Raw genomic sequence first — 18,888 nt, forward strand, 5'->3', positions numbered from 1 at the left:
CTCATAATCAATGTGCTGAATATTCTTTAGAGAGATTAACTTTATTCATCTAATACATTATTTTTGGGTTTATTGCTATTAACTTTATACTAAGATTGGGCATCAAACATTTCGTAAATCGGAAATGTTTTCATTGTTAAAACCAATTTATGTTATGATAGATAAAAGTCATTTAAGTTATTACAAATATTATCACTCACAGGATTGTGGCTTTCATACACTCAATTAAACACACACATTAATATCTCGGTTCATGTACACCGCCACGTTTGAAATGCATATTAGAAGCTACTCTTTGGAGTGAATGTTCTCATACACTCATACACCGCATCTGAAATACCTTTCGTCACTCATCACCGCTGAAATGAACATTTTTTTTAACATCACCGAAATGGATACACTAAAACAGCCTGTCTGGAATGCAAGCCATCCCCACACCTTCAGGAATATATACTCTCGTAAACCCCTCTGAAACACTTATGTTTGTGTACCATCTCTGGAATTCACACACTTGAACAACACCTCTGGAATGCAAGCTCTCATGCTCGACCTCTGGAATATATGTTCAGGGATGGGCGCTGTCATACAACACATATGGAAGTCTGGTTCTCATACACCACCTTCGTGGATGCTCTCTTGCATCTCCTCAGGAATGGGAGGTTTCATACACCTCTCGAATGTGCGCTCTCATACATCAAATCTGGAAGGAACGCTCTTATTTACCAACTCTGAAATACATACTCCCATTCTCAACCCTTGGAATAGAAGCTTCCAGGCACCACAATTGGAAGCCTTGGTGCCATGTACCATTTCCGCATTCCAGTTCTCTCTTATAGATCAACACCGGCATGTGAGCTCTCATGCACCGCCTCTGGAACAAGGCCCATCGTAGACTGCCTCAGGAATTCATTATCTTTTCACCGCATTTACATGCACGACGAAGACTTACTCGCAATTAAACGCAGACATCCCCATTCCACTGGATGCCTTTGCTGTGATACATCAGCAACGAGACGTGTATTTGTAATTCTGAGCAGGGAAAGTTGGATTACGAATACATTACTATAATGAGAGCTGAACTCTTCGTAATTTAATGCTTTTCAATTTGTTTATGCCTGGCCTTTTCTTTCGAGGCCTAGTTTCAACCATTTCTTTTCTTAAGGTTCCATTCCAGATGCTATTATTATCAACAGTGGGAGGAAAACGCGAGAGGTTTTAAAGAACTTTAGCTACAGATTACACTCAAATAAAGACCCCCAAGTCAGGATACAAGACTTGAATAAAAATGTTTAAAATTTTGATCAACTGTTGGGCGTTTAGGAACCGTCAATAACCGGAAGCAATCGGATCGGCCAAAGATAGAAAATAACTTCAACATCTATAGTTTCGTAACATGAAAATGTCGACATAATTAATTTTAACACTACTACTGAGGTGGATTTTGATGAATACAGCAACAAAACGTAGGAAAACAAATGTTAATATAAAAGAATGATAAACGCGGTAGAAGCATACAAAACTTGTATAACAGCCACAATTTGTAGAGAATAGCTCGTGAAGCATACTACAAATAAATGACGGGTTGCATAATATTAAAAAAGTAATAATCATCATCAAACAAAACCCAAAAAAGGTAAGACAAGGATCTGTACTTAAAGAACAAGGAAAACAGAAAAATAATGACATTTAAATCAAATCATGAATCCTGGGACACAAATAATCCCAGAGTTTTAGTCAAACGAAATGAAATGGGAAGAATTGCTGAGAAAAGCAGATAACCGAAGAATTTGAGGACAAAAGCAGAACCGAACACCCCCCCCCCCCCCCACCCACCCGGGGCCCTTCAGCATTACGTTTGCATGCTGAAAAAAAATGGCAACTTTTCAAAAACAGCGTTGCAAAGCCTCTTCATTGTCAGCAACATCGAATGGCTGGTTTTATTTGCTTTTGCCGTTGCAAGCGTTGGCACGGCGTGGCACTATTGTGCTAGCATTATTTAGAAGCTGAAAAACTAATCCCACAATTCCGCCTTTGATGTATTAATTGCTGTAATACAATGTTCGCTCCTCTCTTGAATGACTCTCCGCTGTTAATAGGATTCCGTCGTAATTGTGCAGCTGTTTTTACGGCATAAAAGGCTAATCATCTGACGCCCATTTACAATAAAATAGGAAAACAATGTCATGAGCATGAATTGCAAGTGAACATGAAAACTCTGTACAAATGACATGTGAATATATTTGCTGTTGTCATAGGAGGATCTACTTCGTAGCAAACATGTACTCTCTCCCTTATATATATATATATATATCATATATATATATATATATATAATATATAGGATATATAATATATCCCTGAACAACTACTATGCATTTCACCACAGCTCAGGTGGGGTGAGTATGCTGCAAGTGACAGACCCTATAATTGAGAAAGAGACCCTGCAATAAAATTGGGCTGTGCCATTAAGGTGAAAAACAATTTTGGATTTCTCTCCCAACATGGAAGAAATCGAAATGAGAGATATAATAGTGAGTGAGAGTAATCACCTTCTCTTCAAAATGAGAACTATAATGATAACAACATTCTCCGGAGAAACGAATATGCAGATCTACGAAAAGTTTCTCTGTTTAGAGTGATTTCGTCCTTGGCAAGAACTGCAAGTGTTTATAACGCGTTCGTTTGCATAGCGTTATACTTTGTTACGAATAGACACATAACTGATAAAGACGACAAATGTGTAAGTACTCACTCTTATATATATATATATAATATATATCATATATATTTTATATATATATATATATTATATATATCTATAGTATTGTAAGTCAGGATTTGTATTCTAGTTAGAAGCTAATTATAGTAACAAGATTTGTTGAGTCTATACTTAAAATGGTGATTGAATATTTTACGCTGTCGATGTATGTATGTATGTATGTATGTATGTATGTATACATACATACATACATGCATACATTCATACCCCATAAAAAAGCCTAAATGTAGAAAGTAAATACTGTATTTCAGAGACCAGGCTATCTCTGAAGAGAAAAACGGTTTGGTATTTAATTTCTACATTTTGGCGTTTTTATGGCTCCCTTTATTAAATGGAATTCTATTTTAACAGAAACAAGAATATTTATTTACATTCATATATATATATATTATATATATATTATATATATCTATTTTATATATATAATGTATATATCTATATATATATATATATATATATATATTTATATATATATATATATATATATATCTTATTATAGTAAATTATGATCGTGGTTGAGTTTTCTCACTGCTTGAGCGATCGAGTGATACAAACTTCATTTCTTCATAATCTCATCACAGAATTTCTGCTATTATTCTCTTTTAGTTATATTTTTATATCTTCGTTGTTAAGAACTATTAGAATCTATAATAATAAAATCCGAGTGGATCTTGTTCTTCTCCCCCCGGGTGACAGTAGGGGAGACATGACACAGCCACCCACCCACTGCAGACCGGTTTGTTCGTCGAGGGTAAGGGTGGTGTAGGCAGGGGAGCATGAGGGTAGGGGAAATAGCAGCGCTGGGTTCCAGTGCGCGTAGTGGGCGCCAAAAATCTCGTAAGAAAAGCATAACCGTAAATTTCATTAGAATCACTAGGTAAACACAGAAGTGGCAGAGACCGGCGCCCCCCCCCCCCCCCCCCCCCCCCCCACACCCTCCCCCCCCCCCCAACCCACCCCCCCCCCCCCCCCCCGCCCTTTTCCCAATTTATGGAGGACACATCAAACAGACTGAAGTTCGAGTTCCTGACTTCCAAACGTCCTGTGGGAACGTTGACGGATACACTAAAAGGGGGTGAAGGGGAGGAAACTGCGAGCAAAACAGAAGCAAACTAGAGCGTATTAGTCATTTTAAAATGATGCAAATGTAATATTTACTATTTATTACGTATATTTATCAAGGCTCTCTCCTGGAAGGGTTATGGTGGTCCATGTGATCAAGACCCGAATTCAAGTGATGAGAACTTCCGCCTTGGGAATTATTATTAGATTTAATGAGGACCTTTGAGCTGTTTCTCTTGTCAGCCAGAGCTGTAAGTGTCAGCTTAAAAGCTTAATTAGCGGCCGGTCTCCTAATTACTTCGAGAGCTAAGCACTAAGTTTTAGGTGTTTATACACAGACGGACGTAAACTCACACGATATTATATATATATATTATATATATATATATATATATTATATATATATATATATATATATATAATATATATATATATATATATATATGTATATATATATGTATATATATATATGTATGTATATATATATATATTATCTATATATATATATATATATATACTATATTATATGTATATATATATATGCATTGCCCATGGCTACTGTACGTTTGTTTGCAATGTCTTTTGTAAACATACCACTAAGCTAAGCTAAGCAATTATGGGTCGGTCAGTGCCTATTTGGTTGATCACCAAGAAAAGTAACCTCTCCCCTCGAATACTTTTGAAAATCCTGTCCATTAGATTTTATAAATTACAGTAAATGTATCAAAGATGGATGACAACCAAGAATTACAAGCCTTCGCTAGTACAGTATCTCCCGTATTTATAACGAAACTTACAACAGGCTTTTGGAGTCTGCTAGGAGTCGCCAAAGGTCCAAATGAACTTCAAACAGGAAGTCAAACAAGGCGTGACCCGACCTCCCGCTTACTTGGGACGCATGCAAGATTTTCCCCTCACACATAAGTTGTAAACATTATATTCCTAACTTTTAAGGTAAATTAAAAAGTGCTGAAATCTATGGCCAAATAGAGCCCTGTTTCACCAACGGAAATTAAAATAAATACACTATATTTTATATGAAATAATTTTTCTGTACTGTTTAACATGCACAGTATTTAATTTTTACATTCCCATTCTAATAAATAATTCAATAAATATTCTAACCTAAAATCCTGTATCTTTAACGCAATGTGAAATTTCGCACCACGCCAAGAAGAAGAAGAAGAACAGCAACAACAACAGTTTGTAGGCTTACTTCTGAATAAGCAAAAATCCAAACGAAATTCGAACAGGGAGGCTAAAAAATGTAGTCAGTTTAATTACAGAAGACGGAAGGTCATCAACCTCCCAAGGTCATTCACAAAGATTTCCATGAATGGTATCCCAAGAGCCTGGGGTCATTTTCAATAATTTTCCAAAATCGGTTCCCCAAGAGCCAAGATTAATCTATAAAGGGAATAAATATAAGGGGGAAATCAGAGAGAACTCATGTCGATGTTTTTATGGTCATTAACTTAACGGCGTCATTAATTTTACGAGGGGCATTAAATGTTACAGTTACAGAAGCCTCCAGTTACGTTAAAGTTTTCGTTTCATCACTTTTGGATTTCTGTTCCTCCGTCTGTATTTATTTAATCATGTTTCCAGAGTTTAACAGATGAGCTTTCTTTTTTCATCTCTATCGATCTTTTCATGCCCCAATATATCACAACCACACATGCATACACAAACACACACCAGGATACATATTACGTATGTATGTATGTATACGTGTGTAATCTTTTGGCGTGCGTGAAATATATGTAAGTGCATTTATTTATTATAGTTTTACTGCTACAGAGAACATATGCCAGTTCATAATTGAAAATCCGGTTCATACTTTTCATACAAACTTTTATCCGAAAATGACTTACAAGCAAAGTTCAGTGGTTTCGCTGTTTTTCATGGAAGTTGCAAACTGGGAGAAATGTTGATCCTGTCCTATCGAAAGTAATAATAATAATAATAATAATAATAATAATAATAATAATAATAATAATAATAAGAAGAAGAAGAAGAAGAAGAAGAAGAAGAAGAAGAAGAAGAAGAAGAAGAAGAAGAAGAAGAAGAAGAAGAAGAAGAAACATTAAGTAATAAAGATACTAAAAAAATGAGAAATCAGTCGAGAATTACGACTTCCAATAAAATCTTATTTCTGAAACTTTGGCTTCAACTTCAGCTTCAACGCGGAAAGCATTAAGACCCAGTTAAAACTTCAGCAACGTCAAAAGACCTGTCTATGAAATGCACATTACTGAAAGTGTTGAATTTAATAGTGCAAAGGGAAAAGTATTAATATTAAAATTTTCAGTTACATTATGTAACAAGAAGTGTAAATAATCAAAAGTTAATTTTCAATTATCATGTAGTTAGAAGATAAATTTACAATCATGTAGTTGAGGAAGGAATAAAATTCCAATTACTGGAATAGAATTGTAAGAAGGAAGATCAAACCGGAATGACGATCGAGTTAGAGACTTTCACAGCGAATTTGTGAGATAGAGAGGGTTGACGGGTGCGATGAGAACTCGCAAGCAGGACCAACATACGGTCAAGCAAGCATTTCGAAATCGATATACCACGTTAACTTTGAATTTGCATATGATCAATGACGCTTTTGCACCTTTGTAAATGAGTATTTATTTGAGATGAAAGTGTAGCTAACCTTCAAACACACACACACACACACACACACACAGAGAGAGAGAGAGAGAGAGAGGAGAGAGAGAGTGACTTGCGTTACATAAGTGGGATATAAACTTCGATAATAAAAAGGGAATTCCTGTTACCTGAAATTTTTTTAATGAAGGCTGATACATCTCCAGGTAATGAGGAAACCGAAGAGAAATACACTTTTGAGGATTCTGAATGTCTTGGGATATGCTTATTTAGGATATCTCAGACTTATGGTAATTTGACCTTTATTGTTCTTAGCGTTCATCAAAATAAACCATTAGTTTAGTCCGGAACAATTAGAAATGATATATTTGATATGTGAGTCCATTACATTCTGGAACTGAAATAAAACAAGTATTTCTCGCAACATACGATTTTGGAAAGCACGTGATCCCCTCTCACTTAAATTCTAAGGGAAGATAAATTGATTAGGACCCCCAAATTCGTATTTAGTTTTCATCGGATGGAAAAAAAATGAGAAAACCAAAGTACAAAAAAAAAGGAGAGAGAAGAATTAACCAGCTACACTAGAGACAATTATCTTTCTCCACAAAATGGAGAAGTGGCAACAGCGAGGAACGAACCAGAGCGTTACTAAAGCCGAAGCAATTCTAGTAAAAACCGAAGGCGAGCGATTTCATCTAATTTAGTGAGATCGGAGGTCTGAAAAATCTGGAGTAATAACTGTAGCAGAAGGCACAACGGAAAGATCAAGTTACAGAGGAGAAGAATAAAGCATGACAAATACAACAACAGAACAAAGAAGGAAGTGGAATATAGGAAAGGATATTGACAGATAATAGGAGCCAATGGCAGATGCTCACGTTAGGTTACCTCATGAAGGTAAATAAAGAAAACCATTTTCTCTAAATAATAAGTCCGAAAACGAGGAGTCAATGAACAAATTAAACAGCTAAAACGCAAATAACGAATCAATACCCTTAGTGCCATCTATTGATTAAATCATATATATATATATATATATATATATATATATAATATATATATATATATATATATATATATATATATCATTAATAAAAATATAAATTATATATAGTATATATATATATATATATTAATTTAAAAAAGGAAGACTTGACCACCATCTTATTATGCAAATCATTCACTATCAAAAGCAACCAACTGAGCTTAAACGTAAGAAGCTGAACGATGTCTGTGTAATGGTGTGGACGCGACCTGACCAGCAATAAAAAGATTTCCATCCAGAGGGGGAACTAACTCATGTCACATTTGGAAGGGTGCCATATGTCATTTGGTAATTCAAAATCCATTAATATCATCTGAAATGTTTCTGACAGATGAAAGTGATATTTCAATGGCTAGCATAATTTAGAGATGAAGGTCTCTCTCTCTCTCTCTCTCTCTCTCTCTCTCTCTCTCTCTCTCTCTCTCTCTCTCTCTACAAAAAGAAGGAAAATGCAAAAATTTTTTTCGCCCTCTCTCCCCACACTCAAGTGAAAAGAGAATCCGTAATATAGTTACTATCTCTCTCTCTCTCTCTCTCTCTCTCTCTCTCTCTCTCTCTCTCTCTCTCATGAACAATAAGTAAAATTGCACAATGCCAATCGTCAAGTTTAAGACGCGAGAGGACAGACAGACAGGCAGACAAATCTATAGACAGATAGACGCACATCGGAATTAGAGACTAATCCTCAACAGTCACTCTTTCTTGCACCATACTCTTACAGACATAGAAACAGAGACAAGAGAAATGAAGAGATAATGCTCTTACATAGGAAACAGACCCAAAAGCTTCACTTCTAGCTGCAGTTATATAAAGAAACAGAGAAATGAACTCAAGTCTTCCTTTATCCTACAGAATGCAAAGTGTTTCGGGTGAGAAAAGAAACGCATTTTGAAGTGCTCTCAAATTCCCTTTTCGAATTCCAAATTTGCGAGATACTTAGAGGAACGACTTCAATTCTTGACGATTCGAGTCCATTCATGAAGTGATTTCCGCAATTGAGCCTGCATACCTAAAATTCCTCTCTCTCTCTCTCTCTCTCTCTCTCTCTCTCTCTCTCTCTCTCTCTCTCAAAAGTAAATACAGACGGAAGAGTACTTTAAACTTTGGTATCTCTATGTTTTTCTTTTTATAGTATATCAGAAATATATTACAAGATATTATTATATATTAATTATCTCTCTCTCTCTCGTTCTCCTTCTCTCCTCTCTTCTCCAAAGTTCTTACAGACCGGAAGAATAATTTTTAAATTTGGTTTATCTCTCTCTATTTTTCTCTTTATAGTGATATCAGACCTCCTATACAACAGTATTATTTTTAGAACTTATTTAACTCTTCTCTCTCTCTCTCTCTTCTCTCTCTCTCTCTCTCCAAAGTAAACACAGATAGAGGAGTAATTTTAACTTTGGAATCTCTTTTTCTATTTTTTTCTTTTTATAGTGTATCAAAATATATACAACAGTATTATTTAGAACTAATAATTCATTCTCTCTCTCTCTCTCTCTCTCTCTCTCTCTCTCTCTCTCTCTCTCTCTCTTCACAGTAAATACACACAGAGGAGTAATTTAAACTTTGGAGTCGCCCCGTCTATTTTTCTTTTTTATAGTGTATCAGAATATACAACAGTATTATCTAGAACTATTATCTCTCTCTCTCTCTCTCTCTCTCTCTCTCTCTCTCTCTCTCTCTCTCTCTCCTTGTTTATCTGTTTACATTCTACCAGATTATACAAAAGTATTACTTAAAATTAGGAAATTCCCCCTCCCCCCTCTCTCTCTCTTACCAAGATAGCTTGGCCAGCATTGCTTTCCAATACCACAGAATCCAACAATCATGACATTGTGGAGGAGAGAGATACGTACTTCGATGAGAGACTAATTCTCAAGATACCCAGGGTCTCAGAGAGAGAGCGAGAGAGATTATTAACATACCGCTCATAAACGGATGCCACATTTAACGGTAACTTCAGGAAGAGAGAGAGAGAGACAGGGAATAAAGCAGAGATTCCTTACATGCTGCTCATAAACGGATAACACGTTTAACTTCAAATTGAGAGAGAGAGAGAGAGAGAGAGAGAGAGAGAGAGAGAGAGAGAGAGAGAGAGAGAGAGAGCCTCTCTGTTTCCTCTCCCTCTCATTCACCCTTCTCCTAACAAGATTCCACTCACCATTTTTATCGATTTCAGTAACCTGTGAATACGAATTGCTACATAATATTTGCTAAATCATTTATCGTCCCTTTCCATTCATAGCTGAGGACTGTCTTCCGACTCATCTGTTAATGAACTGGTGCCTATCATATGTCCATAATGATTAATGCGCGAATCCGTTATCCTGAATTATTTAGCCCATTTTATGAACACAATGGATTACCTGATGCATAATTGGTGACTGTTACTTTAAAAACTTACTTTTAATATTTGCGTTACACTCAATAGCAATGTGCTAAACGTCAATATTGGAAGGCGTTTGATTTTTGTAATTTACCGATATTTTGAACGGGTTGAACTTTGCCTGATCAAAAAAGCTCAGTAAATATAAATATGTAAAAAATGCGCCGAAGTTTTTTCGGCGCAATCGAGCTCTCTGTACAGCGTATAATGCTGTATGAACCGCGGCCCATGAAACTTTCAGCAACGGCTCGGTAATGGCCTGTCCTATATCGTTGCCAGATGCTGTAGTATGTTTGATGATTGGAGGGTAGATGACCAACATACCAATTTGCAGCCCTCCAGTCTCAGTAGTTTTTTTTTAAGAGTTGAAGAAAAGATAAATTCTGACATTTTCATTTCAATAACATACACAGTCATTTCTCAAAATCAATCAACTGTGCATTACACTATGGTGCTTCCCGCGTCCTCAGCTACAGAGAGACATTTGTTTTTTTGTCATCGCACACAAACTAATTACAATGCTTCCTTCGCTACAATTGTTTGTTTCATTTGAAATCGCCTTTTCTTTCCTGCCGTCGTATATATGCAAATCACTATTACCTTTATTCCTTGTTCTGTTTCTCTGATAAACTTATTCGATTTCAAAACCATTAGTTTTTATTCTTTTGACAATCACCATTTAAAATTACCTTCAAATAGTTTTTTTCCTTTTTTTATAATAAAGTTATTCGATTCAAGTTTAAGTGAAAATAGGTATTTGGTTTCCATTTATCAAATCATCAAGGAAAAACATCTCTCCGTTGTGCATAAACCAGCCAAAAAAATCTCATTATCCTCTTCCGTCTGGACTGGCACGCCTTGACTGCCATCCTTCTTAGTCAGATACTTCCATCTCGCAGTGTCTCCTCTCACTGCCATTTGTCTGGGCACCCGGGGATACCATCTGTCCATTAGGACCCGAGTTGGAAGCTCCTAAACACGTCTTTCTCCCTTCGCACCCCCTTCCCCCAACTACTAACATATCCCCCATCTCCCCATACCCAGCCTCATGGGTTGAATGCTGAATGTCTACGAGGCCACATAGGCCAGGAGATGCAACGCGGTCGTTGCATGCAAATTCGCAACCAGAACACAGACAACGCTCTGCCAAAGGATGCAATGTTCCCTGAGGTTTACGGTCTTTCCAAGCGAATGAGAATAGTGGTTGTTGCTAAGCGCTGTGAAATTACTCCTGGGAGATTACAGTGTCTTTATCAAGGGCTGGGTAAATTTAGAATTGTTGCGTTACACAAACTTGAAAATTCATATTGAGATCATTCATGATCATTCATATCAGTTTCATTTGAAAGTAAATAAATAAAAAATTTCCTGTACATTTAAGCTTTTCCAGGGACAGATAAAGAAAATCTTGGTAACGGATTTTACCGGACTCCCTATAAAAGTTGATATAAAGATACGAATATTTTTTTACCCAAGACTTCTCTTTTGTCATAATTTGTGCAATGTTAGCTTATCAATGGTTTTGCCAAGATATTCAAGCTTTTAAACAGATATATTACTGCTTTATAAAGTAGTTCAAAATTACAGCTCGGTTCCATCTCTAAATCCTCATATGGTTTGCCCGAATAATTTTTTTAATGAAAATTGGAGCAAAGTAGGAAGAGATCAAAGGAAAATTATAACTAAGTATAATGCAGAAAGAAAATTATGACTCAGTAAAAGGCAGAAAGAAAATTATGACTCAGTAAAAGGCAGAAATAAAATTGTGACTCAGTAAAAGGCAGAAAGAAAATTGTCACTCGGTAAAAAGCGGATAAAGAAAATTATGCCTCAGTAAAAGGCAGAAAAAGAAAATTATGGTTGAGAAAAACAAAGAAGGAAAATTATGACCTAATAAAAGATAGAAAGAAAATTATGAATCAATAAAAGGAAACAAGAATAATATCGCTAAGTAAAAGGGAGAAAGAACATGATGATTCAGAAAAGGCAGAAAAAAATAAAGAATCAGTAAAAGGGAGAAAAAAAGACTAAGTAAAAGGCAGAAAGAAAATTCTGAATCAATAAAAGGCAGAATTTCATGACTTACTAAAAAGCAGAGATAAATATTTTGATTAAATAAAAAGGAGAAAGGAAATTTTGACTAAATAAAAAGCAGAAAGAAAATTTTGACTAAATAAGAAGCAGAAAGAAAATTTTGAATGAAAAGTAGTAAGAAAATTTTGACTAAATAAAAAGCAGAAAGAAAATTATGACTCGGTAAAAGGAAGAAAGAATAACATGAGTCTGTAAAAGGCAATTATGATTCTGTAAAAGGCAAAGAAAATTATGAATAAGTAAAAGGCAGAGGGAAATGTAGGTGGGAACGAAGGTGATACATTTTTTTAAAAATATCGTAGTATATGTTATAGTACTTCATCATCATGGTGGCAATATACTGTTGTTATTTTTTTTATCATTACAACAACCTCACACTCAAAAGTCACTTCCGCTACTACATCAAAGAGTCGTATTCTACATTACAAACTAATGAATGAGCAACTGAATTCACGGCACTTATATGACCCCAAAAGCAATAACGCGCAAATATTATCCTCCCGGCGTGTTATATGACCGAATAAATCAAGAAGTGAACTTACCCACCGCCATACTCATTACAGCCAGTAAAACACTGTTATTTACGTTCCTGATGAACGTTATGATAAATTTTCTCCCCATGTATATGTGCATATATATATATATATTGTATAATATTATATATATTATAATATATATATATATATATATATATATATATATTATATATATATATATGCGTCTTTCCCCCTTACATTTCACGGGTTAGGGTTAAAGGGATCAACCTATTGGTTAACTTGAAATACATGCAACACTGCATATAGCATAAACACAATGGTCACAGGTACTATTTAAGACGATACAGTATATATATATATATATATATATATATATATATATAAAATGTGTGTGCGTGTAAACATGTATATATCTGTATCGACTTATGTAGTACTTGTGACCATTGTGTTAATGCCATGACATATTATATATTATTATATTCATATATATATATAATTATATATATTAGATATATTATATATTTAATATAACATTTAAATACATATATACAGATATAGTATTATAATTATTTATATATAATTATATAAATATTTAATTAATTATTATATTATATATATTATATATATATAAAATCCTATATATATATATGTTTAAAATATTTTAATAGATATTTTTATATCTGTATCGTCTTAAATAGTGCCTGTGACCATTGTGTTTATGCAGAAGGACAGAGCCCGAGATCAACTTCCATTTGCAAGTTGACTTAATCGTGCACTTTTTTGTTAAAAAGCAAAATATACCCATCCTGACCTCTCGAAGTCTAAATGGATTTTCCCGGCACAAACTGCCCGTCCTAAGAGGTGCGAGGCCATGATGGCACACTACCCTGGCCATTAGGATGGCCCTTCGGGAATCCCCATTATCTACCTCAGTGGCCAACAGGGAGAGCGCGAAGTCATCAGAGTGATCATTACAATTAGAAGGTTGGAAAAAATCTCTCTCTCTCTCTCTCTCTCTCTCTCTCTCTCTCTCTCTCTCTCCAGAATAACCATTGTAAAATGGAAATAGTTTTGATTTGATTATATTTTACTCTCTCTCTCTCTTTAGGATAACAATTGATTTGATTAGATTTTACCCTCTCTCTCTCTCTCTCTCTCTCTCTCTCTCTCTCTCTCTCTCTCTCTCTCTCTCTCTCTCTGGATAATAAAAAAGTTTCACTACTCCTTTTACTTGACCTCTCAAAAGCCTTCGACAGCGTGAATCACAATGTATTATTTGATAAATGTACATCACTGAGTATAGATCCACTCTGCTTTATAAATTACTTACATTAACTGATCCCAGTCAGTTAGAATGGGTCAAATTGTGTCTTCTCAAAAAATTGGAGAGTTTGGTGCACCCCAGGGCTCTATTCGTGGCCCAATACTCTTTGTAATATATGTCCATGATCTGGTAAAATCACTACCCGGCTATCTCGTCATCCAATACGCCGACGACACCCAGATCTTAATTGAAGGAAATGTAAATGAAATAGACGAACTAATTCACAGGGCAGAATACATACTAAAGAAGGCCAAATACTACTTCTTAACTAACGGTGTGCTTCTTAATGAGAAAAAAACACAATTCATTTTAATAGGTTCCCGACAATATATATCAGAAATTGGAGACAATGTGCAAATAGATTTTAATGGAAATATGATTAAACCCATGAAAGCTGTAAAAAATCTAAGGGTTTATTTTGACAGATATATGACGTTTGAAACGCATATAGATGAAATTTATAAGAAAGTGATGGGTACTTTAATTTATTTAAATAGAGTAAAAGATTCATTTGATTCTTCTACGCGTAAAATAGTTGTTCAGTCGCTGGCTATGAGTATAATCAACTACTGTTTAAGAATTTGGGGAGTAACTGGCTCTACACAAATGAAAAGGGTTCAAAAACTTCAAAACTTTGCCGCCCGAGAGGCTGTTGGTAATGTAAAAACAAAAAAAAAACATGACCACATTTAAATGGGTAAAGATAAAGGGAAAAGACAAATATACCATAGATTGCTAGTAATTTGGTTATTCAAAACAACCACGAAAAATAAACTCCCTGAATGGTTCTAATCTTTTCCAACAGTAACAACACAGTTAATGGGTTTTCTACTCGACAGCAGGAAATCTGTATGTAAAAGGAAAGGGTGAAAACAAAGAGAATAAGGCTCCCTGCCAAGTTTTAGTATTCGAGGCCCAAGCATTATACAACTAAAGTAACTGGTGGCCCAATTAAAAAACAAAAATTAAATCCCAAAAATCCTCCCTCTCGCTGCTTTTTAATGTACATTTAAAGAAACTAAATGTTAAATGGTTCCGATTAAGGTGGGTAAAGTTTTTACTAAACGTTTATGCCTTTAATTGTCATTAAAATTGCGTTTGGCTTTTGGCGGCCTACTGTACTTTTATAGATAGTTTGGAATTCGTTTTAGCTAATAACTTATGGATAAGGATAACAATGGCTTTTATTTTATTTCCAAATTTAGATATCCTTAAGTCCTTTATATCTAGTATGGCTTATTTGTTTTTACTGTGTGGTTTATTTTAATACTATTTTGTACCTTTGACTTGTTTTTAAAACCAGGAACTTATGTGGGTACTATGATAAAAGTTACTTGAAGATTCCACGAAAAATAATTTTTACTCATTATATTTTTTCTCATTATATTTTTAAGTAAATAACTTTCTAATTTTTATGATATTCTTTTTAATTTATTGATTGAATTTTATTAATTACTAAGTTTTAGTTTGATTTGTTGATTCTTTAAACAAACTTTTGCATGTCTAAAATAACTAAAGTCTTTTAACTATTTGTAAGATGATTTTACTGAATTGTGTTTTAGTTTTTATTTTATGATTCCCAATTGTAAAGATATTGGAACATCAAAGGGATTATTTTTATCATTACTACTTGTGTGTGATCGCTCTCCTCTCTCTCTTCATTCTCTCTATAATAACCATTGTAAAAATGAAAATATTTTGATTTAATTAGATTTTAACCTCTTTCAACTCTTCACAAACCTTCCTCCTCCTCTCTCCTCCCCCCTTCTCTCAGTCTCCTCCTCTAATCTCCTCTCTCTCTCTCTCTCCTCTCTCTCTCTTCTCTCTCTCTATAATAACCATTGTAAAATGGGAAAGTTTTTGATTTAATTAGATTTTACTCTCTCCCTCTCTCTCTCCTGCTCCCTCTCTTCTCTTCCTCTCCTCTCTCTCTCTCTCCTCTCTCCTCTCTCTCTCTCTCTCTTTTGGGAACTAAGAGGAGAGCCAATAAGAAGTCAAATGGAGCCCAACGAGGACCGAAAGCAGTTTTAGGTAATTAATCACTGTTTTCATGGCATGGCAATAATTATATATTGATTATCAGTGATTTGCAGTTCTTTGCAGAATTAAGCGAACATCCTGACATGAAGTCATTTTCCATTTCTCAAAATGTCTTACTTTTTGCGTGATTCTATATATATATATATAATATATATATATATATATATATATATATATATATATATATATATATATATATATATATATATATAGTGATAGGCTGCAGCAGTTTGAACATATTAATATTCACATGTAATGGGCACTCCGTTTATGATCATTGTGAAAGTATTGTTATGTGTCATTCGAGTTACAGGACACACTAACGCCGAAATTTAGATTTATAAGTTATGGCTAATCTGCCTGTGTATGTCATTATCCATATTAAAGAGAAGTATACCATACGTAATTGACGATATCGACCAGGCTACACTTCCACTTACTTGGGTAATAAGTGCACTTTATGGTCTTAGGATTAAATGAGAAATCGTCTTCCTACATACTTCAATGGCATCAAATCTATTGACTCTGCACTTAGTAACTTAATACCTGGAATATCCAAGTTGGTCAAACAGCTTTCGTAATAGCATTTGGCTTTTAAAATAGAAATCGGCACTTCATCTCCAACCCTTTGCAAATAGGAGAGGTATGAAATATGACGGAGCTTTATCCCGGAGTGTTTAACTCGTTCGGATAACCTTTTTCGTTTCAATGTTTTTCCGAAAATGCTCAAAGATGGATTATTAATCCGTCTTTCGTTTTGTTGCTATGCTGTTAAATAGTGTAAGTTATCGTAAGGAACTTTCATACAGTTAATTAAAAGAATCCTACCGCAATTAATTTGGTTTAACGGTCGCTTATGAGATTAATGAGCTTTTATACAAAAAGCATCGTTAAACGAAAGAAAAGACAGTATACTTATCTGAACCATCGATATATATATATATATATATATATATATATATATATATATATATATATATATATATATATATATATATAGTATATATATACAGTCCGGTCGTTACTGCTAATTATGCATTACCTACGTCTAACCTAATTCACTCCAAAAAAGCATCCATCTTTAATGCAGCACAAGCAAGTATTTTGAAAAAAAAAAGAAGTTACTTCATGTCCTGATATTAGTTTTAACTACACAAAGTCTGATTGCAATCCAAGATAATCGAAGTTAATTATCGCTGTAACTGAAACGATAATTAATTCTCGAAACTACTTTGCGTCCTACGTCATTATTGGCTCATGACTTGATTAACTTTTAGTTCCTCTTGGTGCTCGCGAGCGTGGGAGAGAGAATGGTTATCTATATGACCTCATTCCTACTATGGCTTTAACTTTAAGAAAGAGAGAGAGAGAGAGAGAGAGAGAGAGAGAGTGGGGGGAAGGTTCTGCTATGGTTTTAACGGCATGAGAGAGAGAGAGAGAGAGAGAGAGAGAGAGAGAGAGAGAGAGAGAGAATGGTGATCTATGTGACATAAGTTCTGTTATGGTTTTAACGGCATAGAGAGAGAGAGAGAGAGAGAGAGAGAATGGTGATCTATGTGACATAAGTTCTGCTATGGTTTTAACGGTATGAGAGAGAGAGAGAGAGAGAGAGAGATGGTGATCTATATAACATAAGTTCTGCTATGGTTTTAACAGCATGAGAGAGAGAGAGAGAGAGAGAGAGAGAGAGAGAGAGAGAGAGAGAGAGAGAGAGAGAGCGGGTGATCTATATAACATAAGTTCTGCTATGGTTTTAACGGCAGAGAGAGAGAGAGAGAGAGAGAGAGAGAGAGAGAGAGAGAGAGATACTGGTGATCTATATGACATGATTTCTGCTATGGTTTTAACGTGACGAGAGAGAGAGAGAGAGAGAGAGAGAGAGAGAGAGAGAGAGAGAGAGAGAGAGAGAGAGTGCGTGGACGGGAGAGACAAGTGTTCGAATGCATATTGCATGACGAGGTTCGTAAAAGCTATTTTTATTTCCGGCACAATGCTTTCAGAATGGCAAGATTTCGGAGAAGTGTTTATTCAAGCACTTGGCTTCCCTTCCTAAGCTTCAGGTACCCACTACTCATCCTTCGCCCTTTCTTTCGACTCTTTCCCTGGGGAGGAACACGGCAGCACGACAGAGAGAGAGAGAGAGAGAGAGAGAGAGAGAGAGAGAGAGAGAGAGATATCGGAATTACAGGCAGTCTCCTGCCCTCTTTTCTCATCTTATTCCCAAAAGAGAGAGAGAGAGAGAGAGATAATAATTACAGCTATAATTCTTTCCCTCTTTTCTATTATTATTATTTATTGATTTGAGGAGAGAGAGAGAGAGAGAGAGAGAGAGAGAGAGAGAGAGAATAATTTATGTTACAATTTTTTCCTCCTTTTTATTATTATTTTTTTATTTGAGAGAGAGAGAGAGAGAGAGAGAGAGAGAGAGAGAGAGAGAGAGAGAGAGAGAGAGCCAAATTTCAAAGTCTTCTTCTTCCCTAGATACAAATATCTTCCGTCGGAAAAGTTTTAGCCTTTCATCTTTCTACTGAGCTGCGAATTTTTCTTTCCAAGATTTGGGCCTATTCATATTTCCAAGTTTGTGAAGAAAATTCAGACCTCATGGAAGCTCTTTTATTTCTTTTTTTCTTTTTTTTTACTTTATTCAAGTTGCGAGGTTCCGGATGGCCTCGGCCGTATTTCAAGGTTTGTTGATTTCAATGCCTTTCGATTGAGCTCCTTCCTCTCGAAAATATGAAGCGTTTCATGTGGAGCAGCTTCGTCATCATTCTCTTTCTCCCATGTTTAATAATATAGTATATATATATATATATATATATATATATATATATATATATATATATATTATATATATATATATTATATATACTTTTTAGGGGCATAGTTTTTCTCTAATACAATTTTCGTTAAAAGCAATTGCTTTAGTGGCATCAATAAGTTTCTGCAGGTATCTTCATACCGACGAAGTTTTTTTCCGATTCTCGTTCGTCAATTTCTGGTGAAATATACGCAGACTTCCTTCTTCCATTTATTGAA

The sequence above is a fragment of the Macrobrachium nipponense genome, chromosome 8 (assembly GCF_015104395.2).
Source record: "Macrobrachium nipponense isolate FS-2020 chromosome 8, ASM1510439v2, whole genome shotgun sequence".
Classification (NCBI taxonomy): Eukaryota; Metazoa; Arthropoda; class Malacostraca; order Decapoda; family Palaemonidae; genus Macrobrachium; species Macrobrachium nipponense.